General features: G+C 35.0%; 4 non-coding genes across 4 annotated transcripts; all 4 read left to right on the forward strand.

Moving 5' to 3' along the window:
- Positions 1-4,004: 4,004 nt before the first annotated feature.
- TRNAC-GCA (transfer RNA cysteine (anticodon GCA)) lies at positions 4,005-4,076 on the forward strand. The gene has a single exon. It is a non-coding gene; the product is annotated as a tRNA-Cys (tRNA).
- Positions 4,077-4,959: 883 nt separating this feature from the next.
- On the forward strand, positions 4,960-5,031 carry TRNAC-ACA (transfer RNA cysteine (anticodon ACA)). The gene has a single exon. It is a non-coding gene; the product is annotated as a tRNA-Cys (tRNA).
- A 2,790-nt stretch (positions 5,032-7,821) lies between these two features.
- Positions 7,822-7,893, forward strand: TRNAC-GCA (transfer RNA cysteine (anticodon GCA)). Its single transcript has one exon. It is a non-coding gene; the product is annotated as a tRNA-Cys (tRNA).
- Positions 7,894-13,548: 5,655 nt separating this feature from the next.
- TRNAC-ACA (transfer RNA cysteine (anticodon ACA)) lies at positions 13,549-13,620 on the forward strand. Its single transcript has one exon. It is a non-coding gene; the product is annotated as a tRNA-Cys (tRNA).
- The last annotated feature ends 214 nt before the right edge of the window (positions 13,621-13,834 follow it).

The raw sequence follows: 13,834 nt of genomic DNA on the forward strand, positions 1-13,834 counted from the left end.
GATACAAGCTGTGTTTTACATTCACCCACGTTCTACTGGTGATATGATCAGTTTGAAATAGTCCATTGGAAGCTCATATGAATGTTATAAAACTGTGGTGGAAACCAATAATATGCCCTTGATGAAATTTATTAATTTGTACAGCTGACCAGAAGTGCACTGATGTCATTAGTTCTACAAGTTCCATAGAGTCACCCACTCTATCACCTTTTTTAAAAAGGGCAGTTTTCTACATTCAAGGGTTTATGTCAGTGGTAGAGCGTAGGAGTGTGGTTCAATAAGTCCCTGTTTCATAACCATATACCCTCTTCAATAGATCATGTTAAAATGTTTTTCAACCCAATGCACTGTAAGAAACAATAATATATATCATCATTTCATATACAAAACAATGAACAATTGGTTTTAAAGCACAAAATCAACAAACTGCAGTAGAGAAGCAGTTACATTTTGCAGAATTTGTGCATTTGGCAAAAGATTTTTTTTCCATGTTCCAAGATCTACATGTGATACGAAATGTATGAATTCTTGCAATGGAAACCTCATTGTATTTTACCAAGGCAGATAAAGGACATCCTCCGCACCTCATATACTTATAAGGAGGGTTTGGTGGCTGAAAATGCATTGCTTTGATGGTGATTGCATGTTGCTTGCACTTTGTACATATTACTGAATTAATAAAGGGGAGCGTTTCAGACCTGGGGGTATAGTTCAGTGGTAGAGCATTTGACTGTAGATCAAGAGGTCCCTAGTTCAAATCTGGGTGCCCCCTTGTTCAACTGTTTTACCCGTAGAAATATTTTTTTAATTAAATAAATTGAAGAAAACATTTACAATCTTAGCATTTTATGTAATGAGCAACACATTTCTACATTTGAAATACTCCTGATCATCTCCTGAAACATAGGGTAAACACCATGAAACTGTTTAGGATTTCTTCGTATGATACAAGCTGTGTTTTACATTCACCCAAGTTCTACTGGTGATATTATCAGTTTGAAAAAGTCCATTGGAAGCTCATATGAATGTTATAAAACTGTGGTGGAAACCAAAAAATATGCCCTTAATGAAATGTATTAATTTTTACAGCTGACCAGAAGTGCACTGATGTCATTTGTTCTACAGGTTCCATACAGTCACCCACTCTATCACCTTTTTAAAAAAGGGCAGTTTTCAGCATTCAAGGGTTTAACTCAGTGGTAGAGCGTAGGAATGCAGTTCAAGAAGTCCCCGTTTCATAACCATATACCCTCTTCAATAGATCCTGTTAAAATGTTTTTCAACCCAATGCATGGTAAGAAACAATAAGATATATCATCATTTCATATACAAAAGAATGAACAATATCAACAACCTGCAGTAGAGAAGCAGTTACATTTTGCAGAATTTGTGCATTTGACAAAAGATTTTTTTTCCATGTTCCAAGATCTACATGTGATACGAAATGTATGAATTCTTGCAATGGAAACCTCACTGTATTTTACTGTATTTATGAATGTTATAAAACTGTGGTGGAAACCAATAATCTGCCCTTAATGAAATGTATTAATTTGTACAGCTGACCAGAAGTGCACTGATGTCATTAGTTCTACAAGTTCCATACAGTCACCCACTCTATCACCTTTTTAAAAAAAAGGGCAGTTTTCAGCATTCAAGGGTTTAACTCAGTGGTAGAGCATAGGAATGCAGTTCAAGAAGTCCCTGTTTCATAACCATATACCCTCTTCAAAAGATCCTGTTACAATGTTTTTCAACCCAATGCACTGTAAGAAACAATAAGATATATCATCATTTCATATACAAAACAATGAACAATTGGGTTTAACTATGCTCTTAGCACAAAATCAACAAACTGCAGTAGAGAAGCAGTTACATTTTGCAAAATGTGTGCATTTGACAAAATATTTTTTTTCCATGTTCCAAGATCTACATGTGATACGAAATGTATGAATTATTGCAATGGAAACCTCACTGTATTTTACCAAGGCAGATAAAGGACATCTTTTGTACCCCTTATACTTATAAGGAGGGTTTGGTGGCTGAAAATGCATTGCTTTGATGGTGATTGCATGTTGCTTCCACTTTGTACATATTACTGAATAAATAAAGGTGAACATTTCAGAAATGGGGATATAGCTCAGGGGTAGAGCATTTCACTGCAGATCAAAAGGTCCCTAGTTCAAATCTGGGTGCCCCCTTGTCCAACTGTTTTACCTGTAGAAATATGTTTTTAATTAAATAAATTGAAGTAAACATTTACAATCTTAGCATTTTATGTAATGAAAAACACATTTCTACATTTGAAATACTCCTGATCATCTCCTGAAACATAGGGTAAACACCATGAAACTGTTTAGGATTTCTTCGTATGATACAAGCTGTGTTTTACATTCACCCAAGTTCTACTGGTGATATTATCAGTTTGAAATAGTCCATTGGAAGCTCATATGAATGTTATAAAACTGTGGTGGAAACCAATAATATGCCCTTAATGAAATGTATTAATTTGTATAGCTGACCAGAAGTGCACTGATGTCATTAGTTCTACAAGTTCCATACAGTCACCCACTCTATCACCTTTTTAAAAAAGGGCAGTTTTCAACATTCAAAGGTTTATGTCAGTGGTAGAGCGTAGGAGTGTAGTTCAAGAAGTCCCTGTTTCATAACCATATACCCTCTTCAATAGATCCTGTTAAATGTTTTTCAACCCAATGCACTGTAGGAAACAATAAGATATATCATCATTTCATATACAAAACAATGAACAGTTGGGTTTAACTATGCTCTTAGCACAAAATCAACAAACTGCAGCAGAGAAGCAGTTACATTTTGCAGAATTTGTGCATTTGACAAAATATTTTTTTTCCATGTTCCAAGATCTACATGTGATACGAAATGTATGAATTCTTGCAATGGAAGCCTCACTGTATTTTACCAAGGCAGATAAAGGACATCTTTTGTACCACTTATACTTATAAGGAGGGTTTGGTGGCTGAAAATGCATTGCTTTGATGGTGATTGCATGTTGCTTCCACTTTGTACATATTACTGAATAAATAAAGGTAAACTTTTCAGAAATGGGGGTATAGCTCGGGGTAGAGCATTTCACTGCAGATCAAAAGGTCCCTAGTTCAAATCTGGGTGCCCCCTTGTCCAACTGTTTACCTGTAGAAATATGTTTTTATTAAATAAATTTAAGTAAACATTTACAATCTTAGCATTTTATGTAATGAGCAACACATTTCTACATTTGAAGTACTCCTGATCTTCTCCTGAAACATAGGGTAAACACCATGAAACTGTTTAGGATTTCTTCGTATGATACAAGCTGTGTTTTACATTCACCCAAGTTCTACTGGTGATATTATCAGTTTGAAATAGTCCATTGGAAGCTCATATGAATGTTATAAAACTGTGGTGGAAACAAATAATATGCCCTTAATGAAATGTATTAATTTGTACAGCTGACCAGAAGTGCACTGATGTCATTAGTTCTACAAGTTCCATACAGTCACCCACTCTATCACCTTTTTAAAAAAGGGCAGTTTTCAGCATTCAAGGGTTTAACTCAGTGGTAGAGCGTAGGAATGCAGTTCAAGAAGTCCCCGTTTCATAACCATATACCCTCTTCAAAAGATCCTGTTAAAATGTTTTTCAACCCAATGCACGGTAAGAAACAATAAGATATATCATCATTTCATATACAAAAGAATGAACAATATCAACAAACTGCAGTAGAGAAGCAGTTACATTTTGCAGAATTTGTGCATTTGACAAAAGATTTTTTTTTCCATGTTCCAAGATCTACATGTGATACGAAATGTATGAATTCTTGCAATGGAAACCTCACTGTATTTTACCAAGGCAGATAAAGGACATCCTTCGAACCCCATATACTTATAAGGAGGGTTTGGTGGCTGAAAATGCATTGCTTTGATGGTGATTGCATGTTGCTTGCACTTTGTACATATTACTGAATTAATAAAGGTGAGCTTTTCAGAACTGGGGGTATAGCTCAGTGGTAGAGCATTTGACTGCAGATCAAGAGGTCCCTAGTTCAAATCTGGGTGCCCCCTTGTTCAACTGTTTTACCTGTAGAAATATGTTTTTAATTAAATAAATTGAAGTAAACATTTACAATCTTGGCATTTTATGTAATGAGCAACACATTTCTACATTTGAAATACTCCTGATCATCACCTGAAACATAGGGTAAACACCATTAAGCTGTTTAGGATTTCTTCATATGATACAAGCTGTGTTTTACATTCACCCAAGTTCTACTGGTGATATGATCAGTTTGAAATAGTCCATTGGAAGCTCTTATGAATGTTCTAAAACTGTGGTGGAAACCAATAATATGCCCTTAATGAAATGTATTAATTTGTACAGCTGATCAGAAGTGCACTGATGTCATTAGTTCTACAAGTTCCATAGAGTCACCCACTCTATCACATTTTTAAAAAAGGGCAGTTTTCAGCATTCAAGGGTTTATGTCAGTGGTAGAGCCTAGGAGTGCTTTTCAAGAAGTTCCTGTTTCATAACCATATACCCTCTTCAATAGATCCTGATAAAATGTATTTTTTAACACAATGCACTGTAAGAAACAATAAGATATATCATCATTTCATATACAAAACAATGAACAATTGGGTTTAACTATGCTCTTTACACAAAATCAACAAAATGCAGTAGAGAAACAGTTACGTTTTGCAGAATGTGTGCATTTGACAAAAGTTTGTTTTCCATGTTCCAAGATCTACATGTGATACGAAATGTAGGAATTCTTGCAATGGAAACCTCACTGTATTTTACCAAGGCAGATAAAGGACATCTTTTGTACCCCGTATACTTATAAGGAGGGTTTGGTGGCTGAAAATGCATTGCTTTGATGGTGATTGCATGTTGCTTCCACTTTGTACATATTACTGAATAAATAAAGGTGCACATTTCTGAAATGGGGGTATAGCTCAGGGGTAGAGCATTTGACAACAGATCAAGAGGTCCCTAGTTCAAATCTGGGTGCCCACTTCTTCAACTGTTTTACCTGTAGAAATATGTTTTTAATTAAATAAATTGAACAAAACATTTACAATCTTAGCATTTTATGTAATGAGCAACAAATTTCTACATTTGAAATACTCCTGATCATCTCCTGAAACATAGGGTAAACACCATGAAACTGTTTATGATTTCTTCGTATGATACAAGCTGTGTTTTACATTAACCCAAGTTCTACTGGTGATATTATCAGTTTGCAATAGTCCATTGGAAGCTCATATGAATGCTATAAAACTGTGGTGGAAACCAATAATATGCCCTTAATGAAATGTATTAATTTGTACAGCTGATCAGAAGTGCACTGATGTCATTAGTTCTACAAGTTCCATAGAGTCACCCACTCTATCACATTTTTAAAAAAGGGCAGTTTTCAGCATTCAAGGGTTTATGTCAGTGGTAGAGCCTAGGAGTGCTTTTCAAGAAGTTCCTGTTTCATAACCATATACCCTCTTCAATAGATCCTGTTAAAATGTATTTTTTAACACAATGCACTGTAAGAAACAATAAGATATATCATCATTTCATATACAAAACAATGAACAATTGGGTTTAACTATGCTCTTAGCACAAAATCAACAACATGCAGTAGAGAAACAGTTACGTTTTGAAGAATTTGTGCATTTGACAAAAGTTTGTTTTCCAGGTTCCATGATCTACATGTGATACGAAATGTGGGAATTCTTGCAATGGAAACCTCACTGTATTTTACCAAGGCAGATAAAGGACATCTTTTGTACCCCTTATACTTATAAGGAGGGTTTGGTGGCTGAAAATGCATTGATTTGATGGTGATTGCATGTTGCTTCAACTTTGTACATATTACTGAATAAATAAAGGTGCACATTTCAGAAATGGGGGTATAGCTCAGGGGTAGAGCATTTCACTGCAGATCAAAAGGTCCCCAGTTCAAATCTTGGTGCCCCCTTGTCCAACTGTTTTACCTGTAGAAATATTTTTTTAATTAAATAAATTGAAGTAAACATTTACAAGCTTAGCATTTTATGTAATGAGCAACACATTTCTACCTTTGAAATACTCCTGATCATCACCTGAAACATAGGGTAAACACCATTAAGCTGTTTAGGATTTCTTCATATGATACAAGCTGTGTTTTACATTCACCCAAGTTCTGCTGGTGACATGATCAGTTTGAAATAGTCCATTGGAAGCTCATATGAATGATATAAAACTGTGGTGGAAACCAATAATATGCCCTTAATGAAATTTATTAATTTGTACAGCTGACCGGAAGTGCACTGATGTCATTAGTTCTACAAGTTCCATAGAGTCACCCACTCTATCACCTTTTTAAAAAAGGGCAGTTTTCAGCATTCAAGGGTTTAACTCAGTGGTAGAGCGTAGGAATGCAGTTCAAGAAGTCCCTGTTTCATAACCATATACCCTCTTCAATAGATCCTGTTAAAATGTTTTTCAACCCAATGCACTGTAAGAAACAATAAGATATATCATCATTTCATATACAAAACAATGAACAATTGGGTTTAACTATGCTCTTAGCACAAAATCAACAAACTGCAGTAGAGAAGCAGTTACATTTTGCAAAATTTGTGCATTTGACAAAATATTTTTTTTCCATGTTCCAAGATCTACATGTGATACGAAATGTATGAATTCTTGCAATGGAAACCTCACTGTATTTTACCAAGGCAGATAAAGGACATCTTTTGTACCCCTTATACTTATAAGGAGGGTTTGGTGGCTGAAAATGCATTGCTTTGATGGTGATTGCATGTTGCTTCCACGTTGTACATATTACTGAATAAATAAAGGTGAACATTTCAGAAATGGGGATATAGCTCAGGGGTAGAGCATTTCACTGCAGATCAAAAGGTCCCTAGTTCAAATCTGGGTGCCCCCTTGTCCAACTGTTTTACCTGCAGAAATATGTTTTTAATTAAATAAATTGAAGTAAACATTTACAATCTTAGCATTTTATGTAATGAGAAACACATTTCTACATTTGAAATACTCCTGATCATCTCCTGAAACATAGGGTAAACACCATGAAACTGTTTAGGATTTCTTTGTATGATACAAGCTGTGTTTTACATTCACCCAAGTTCTACTGGTGATATTATCAGTTTGAAATAGTCCATTGGAAGCTCATATGAATGTTATAAAACTGTGGTGGAAACCAATAATATGCCCTTAATGAAATGTATTAATTTGTACAGCTGACCAGAAGTGCACTGATGTCATTAGTTCTACAAGTTCCATACAGTCACCCACTCTATCACCTTTTTAAAAAAGCTCAGTTTTCAACATTCAAAGGTTTATGTCAGTGGTAGAGCGTAGGAGTGTAGTTCAAGAAGTCCCTGTTTCATAACCATATACCCTCTTCAATAGATCCTGTTAAATGTTTTTCAACCCAATGCACTGTAAGAAACAATAAGATATATCATCATTTCATATACAAAACAATGAACAATTGGGTTTAACTATGCTCTTAGCACAAAATCAGCAAACTGCAGCAGAGAAGCAGTTACATTTTGCAGAATTTGTGCATTTGAAAAAAAAATTTTTTTCCATGTTCCAAGATCTACATGTGATACGAAATGTATGAATTCTTGCAATGGAAGCCTCACTGTATTTTACCAAGGCAGATAAAGGACATCCTTCGAACCCCATATACTTATAAGGAGGGTTTGGTGGCTGAAAATGCATTGCTTTGATGGTGATTGCATGTTGCTTGCACTTTGTACATATTACTGAATTAATAAAGGTGAGCTTTTCAGAACTGGGGGTATAGCTCAGTGGTAGAGCATTTGACTGCAGATCAAGAGGTCCCAAGTTCAAATCTGGGTGCCCCCTTGTTCAACTGTTTTACCTGTAGAAATATGTTTTTAATTAAATAAATTGAAGTAAACATTTACAATCTTAGAATTTTATGTAATGAGCAACACATTTCTACATTTGAAATATTCCTGATCATCACCTGAAACATAAGGTAAACACTATTAAGCTGTTTAGGATTTCTTCATATGATACAAGCTGTGTTTTACATTCACCCAAGTTCTCCTGGTGATATGATCAGTTTGAAATAGTCCATTGGAAGCTCTTATGAATGTTCTAAAACTGTGGTGGAAACCAATAATATGCCCTTAATGAAATGTATTAATTTGTACAGCTGACCAGAAGTGCATGATGTCATTAGTTCTACAAGTTCCATAGAGTCACCCACTCTATCAACTTTTTAAAAAAGGGCAGTTTTCAACATTCAAGGGTTTATGTCAGTGGTAGAGCGTAGGAGTGTAGTTCAAGAAGTCCCTGTTTCATAACCATATACCCTCTTCAATAGATCCTGTTAAATGTTTTTCAACCCAATGCACTATAAGAAACAATAAGATATATCATCATTTCATATACAAAACAATGAACAATTGGGTTTAACTATGCTCTTAGCACAAAATCAACAAAATGCAGTAGAGAATCAGTTACATTTTGCAGAATTTGTGCATTTGACAAAAGATTTGTTTTTCATGTTCCAAGATCTACATGTGATTTGAAATGTATGAATTCTTGCAATGGAAACATCACTGTATTTTACCAAGGCAGATAAAGGACATCTTTTGTACCCCTTATACTTATAAGGAGGGTTTGGTGGCTGAAAATGCATTCTATGATGGTGATTGCATGTTGCTTCCACTTTGTACATATTACTGAATAAATAAAGGTGCCGATTTCTGAAATGGGGGTATAGCTCAGGGGTAGAGCATTTGACAGCAGATCAAGAGGTCCCTAGTTCAAATCTGGGTGCCCCCTTGTTCAACTGTTTTACCTGTAGAAATATGTTTTTAATTAAATAAATTGAACAAAACATTTACAATCTTAGCATTGTATGTAATGAGCAACACATTTCTACATTTGAAATACTCCTGATCATCTCCTGAAACATAGGGTAAACACCATGAAACTGTTTATGATTTCTTCGTATGATACAAGCTGTGTTTTACATTCACCCAAGTTCTACTGGTGATATTATCAGTTTGCAAAAGGCCATTGGAAGCTCATATGAATGCTATAAAACTGTGGTGGAAACCAATAATATGCCCTTAATGAAATGTATTAATTTGTACAGCTGATCAGAAGTGCACTGATGTCATTAGTTCTACAAGTTCCATAGAGTCACCCACTCTATCACATTTTTAAAAAAGGGCAGTTTTCAGCATTCAAGGGTTTATGTCAGTGGTAGAGCCTAGGAGTGCTTTTCAAGAAGTTCCTGTTTCATAACCATATACCCTCTTCAATAGATCCTGTTAAAATGTATTTTTTAACACAATGCACTGTAAGAAACAATAAGATATATCATCATTTCATATACAAAACAATGAACAATTGGGTTTAACTATGCTCTTTGCACAAAATCAACAAAATGCAGTAGAGAAACAGTTACGTTTTGCAGAATTTGTGCATTTGACAAAAGTTTGTTTTCCATGTTCCAAGATCTACATGTGATACGAAATGTAGGAATTCTTGCAATGGAAACCTCACTGTATTTTACCAAGGCAGATAAAGGACATCTTTTGTACCCCTTATACTTATAAGGAGGGTTTGGTGGCTGAAAATGCATTGCTTTGATGGTGATTGCATGTTGCTTCCACTTTGTACATATTACTGAATAAATAAAGGTGCACATTTCAGAAATGGGGTTATAGCTCAGGGGTAGAGCATTTCACTGCAGATCAAAAGGTCCCCAGTTCAAATCTTGGTGCCCCCTTGTCCAACTGTTTTACCTGTAGGACTATTTTTTTAATTAAATAAATTGAAGTAAACATTTACAATCTTAGCATTTTATGTAATGAGCAACACATTTCTACATTTGAAATACTCCTGATCATCTCCTGAAACATAGGGTAAACACCATGAAACTGTTTAGGATTTCTTTGTATGATACAAGCTGTGTTTTACATTCACCCAAATTCTACTGGTGATATTATCAGTTTGCAATAGTCCATTGGAAGCTCATATGAATGCTATAAAACTGTGGTGGAAACCAATAATATGCCCTTAATGAAATGTATTAATTTGTACAGCTGATCAGAAGTGCACTGATGTCATTAGTTCTACAAGTTCCATACAGTCACCCACTCTATCACATTTTTAAAAAAGGGCAGTTTTCAGCATTCAAGGGTTTATGTCAGTGGTAGAGCGTAGGAGTGCTTTTCAAGAAGTTCCTGTTTCATAACCATATACCCTCTTCAATAGATCTTGTTAAAATGTATTTTTTAACACAATGCACTGTAAGAAACAATAAGATATATCATCATTTCATATACAAAACAATGAACAATTTGGTTTAACTATGCTCTTAGCACAAAATCAACAAAATGCAGTAGAGAAACAGTTACGTTTTGCAGAATTTGTGCATTTGGCAAAAGATTTTTTTTCCATGTTCCAAGATCTACATGTGATACGAAATGTATGAATTCTTGCAATGGAAACCTCACTGTATTTTACCAAGGCAGATAAAGGACATCCTTCGCACCTCATATACTTATAAGGAGGGTTTGGTGGCTGAAAATGCATTGCTTTGATGGTGATTGCATGTTGCTTGCACTTTGTACATATTACTGAATTAATAAAGGGGAGCGTTTCAGAACTGGGGGTATAGTTCAGTGGTAGAGCATTTGACTGCAGATCAAGAAGTCCCTAGTTCAAATCTGAGTGCCCCCTTGTTCAACTGTTTTACTCGTAGAAATATTTTTTTAATTAAATAAATTGAAGAAAACATTTACAATCTTAACATTTTATGTAATGAGCAACACATTTCTACATTTGAAATACTCCTGATCATCACCTGAAACATAGGGTAAACACCATTAAGCTGTTTAGGATTTCTTCATATGATAGAAGCTGTGTTTTACATTCACCCAAGTTCTACTGGTGATATGATCAGTTTGAAATAGTCCATTGGAAGCTCATATGAATGTTATAAAACTCTGGTGGAAACCAATAATATGCCCTTAATGAAATTTATTAATTTGTACAGCTGACCAGAAGTGCACTGATGTCATTAGTTCTACAAGTTCCATAGAGTCACCCACTCTATCACCTTTTTTAAAAAGGGCAGTTTTCTACATTCAAGGGTTTATGTCAGTGGTAGAGCGTAGGAGTGTGGTTCAATAAGTCCCTGTTTCATAACCATATACCCTCTTCAATAGATCATGTTAAAATGTTTTTCAACCCAATGCACTGTAAGAAACAATAGTATATATCATCATTTCATATACAAAACAATGAACAATTGGGTTTAACTATGCTCTTAGCACAAAATCAACAAACTGCAGTAGAGAAGCAGTTACATTTTGCAGAATTTGTGCATTTGGCAAAAGATTTTTTTTCCATGTTCCAAGATCTATATATGATACGAAATGTAGGAATTATTGCAATGGAAACCTCACTGTATTTTACCAAGGCAGATAAAGGACATCTTTTGTACCCCTTATACTTATAAGGAGGGTTTGGTGGCTGAAAATGCATTGATTTGATGGTGATTGCATGTTGCTTCCACTTTGTACATATTACTGAATAAATAAAGGTGAACATTTCAGAAATGGGGGTATAGCTCACGGGTAGAGCATTTCACTGCAGATCAAAAGGTTCCTAGTTCAAATCTGGGTGCCCCCTTGTCCAACTGTTTTACCTGTAGAAATATGTTTTTAATTAAATAAATTGAAGTAAACATTTACAATCTTAGCATTTTATGTAATGAGCAACACATTTCTACATTTGAAATACTCCTGATCATCTCCTGAAACATAGGGTAAACACCATGAAACTGTTTAGGATTTCTTCGTATGATACAAGCTGTGTTTTACATTCACCCAAGTTCTACTGGTGATATGATCAGTTTGAAATAGTCCATTGGAAGCTCATATGAATGTTATAAAACTGTGGTGGAAACCAATAATATGCCCTTAATGAAATGTATTAATTTGTACAGCTGACCAGAAGTGCACTGATGTCATTAGTTCTACAAGTTCCATACAGTCACCCACTCTATCACCTTTTTAAAAAAGGGCAGTTTTCAACATTCAAAGGTTTATGTCAGTGGTAGAGCGTAGGAGTGTAGTTCAAGAAGTCCCTGTTTCATAACCATATACCCTCTTCAATAGATCCTGTTAAATGTTTTTCAACCCAATGCACTGTAAGAAACAATAAGATATATCATCATTTCATATACAAAACAATGAACAATTGGGTTTAACTATGCTCTTAGCACAAAATCAACAAACTGCAGCAGAGAAGCAGTTACATTTTGCAGAATTTGTGCATTTGACAAAATATTTTTTTTCCATGTTCCAAGATCTACATGTGATACGAAATGTATGAATTCTTGCAATGGAAGCCTCACTGTATTTTACCAAGGCAGATAAAGGACATCCTTCGAACCCCATATACTTATAAGGAGGGTTTGGTGGCTGAAAGTGCATTGCTTTGATGGTGATTGCATGTTGCTTGCACGCACTTTGTACATATTACTGAATTAATAAAGGTGAACTTTTCAGAACTGGGGGTATAGCTCAGTGCTAGAGCATTTGACTGCAGGTCAAGAGGTTCCTAGTTCAAATCTGGGTGCCCCCTTGTTCAACTGTTTTACCTGTAGAAATATGTTTTTAATTAAATAAATTGAAGTAAACATTTACAATCTTAACATTTTATGTAATGAGCAACACATTTCTACATTTGAAATACTCCTGATCATCACCTGAAACATAGGGTAAACACCATTAAGCTGTTTAGGATTTCTTCATATGATACAAGCTGTGTTTTACATTCACCCAAGTTCTACTGGTGATATGATCAGTTTGAAATAGTCCATTGGAAGCTCATATTAATGTTATAAAACTGTGCTGGAAACCAATAATATGCCCTTAATGAAATGTATTAATTTGTACAGCTGACCAGAAGTGCACTGATGTCATTAGTTCTACAAGTTCCATAGAGTCACCCACTCTATCACCTTTTTAAAAAAGGGCACTTTTCAACATTGAAGGGTTTATGTCAGTGGTAGAGCGCAGGAGTGTAGTTCAAGAAGTCCCTGTTTCATAACCATATACCCTCTTCAATAGATCCTGTTAAAATGTTTTTCAACCCAATGCACTGTAAGAAACAATAGGATATATCATCATTTCATATACAAAACAATGAACAATTGGGTTTAACTATGCTCTTAGCACAAAATCAACAAACTGCAGTAGAGAAGCAGTTACATTTTGCAGAATTTGTGCATTTGACAAAAGATTTTTTTTCCATGTTCCAAGATCTACATGTGATACGAAATGTATGAATTCTTGCAATGGAAACCTCACTGTATTTTACCAAGGCAGATAAAGGACATTCTTCGCACCCCTTATACTTATAAGGAGGGTTTGGTGGCTGAACATGCATTGCTTTGATGGTGATTGCATGTTGCTTCCACTTTGTACGTATTACTGAATAAATAAAGGTGAGTATTTCAGAAATGGGGATATAGCTCAGGGGTAGAGCATTTCACTACAAATCAAAAGGTCCCTAGTTCAAATCTGGGTGCCCCCTTGCCCAACTGTTTTACCTGTAGAAATATTTTTTAGTGAAATAAATTGAAGTAAACATTTACAATCTTAGCATTGTATGTAATGAGCAACACATTTCTACATTTGAAATACTCCTGATCATCACCTGAAAAATAGGGTAAACACCATTAAGCTGTTTAGGATTTCTTCATATGATACAAGCTGTGTTTTACATTCACCCAAGTTTTACTGGTGAT

Source organism: Ambystoma mexicanum, unplaced genomic scaffold (genome assembly GCF_040938575.1).
Source record: "Ambystoma mexicanum isolate Mex_15411 unplaced genomic scaffold, UKY_AmexF1_1 Mex_scaf66, whole genome shotgun sequence".
NCBI lineage: Eukaryota > Metazoa > Chordata > Amphibia > Caudata > Ambystomatidae > Ambystoma > Ambystoma mexicanum.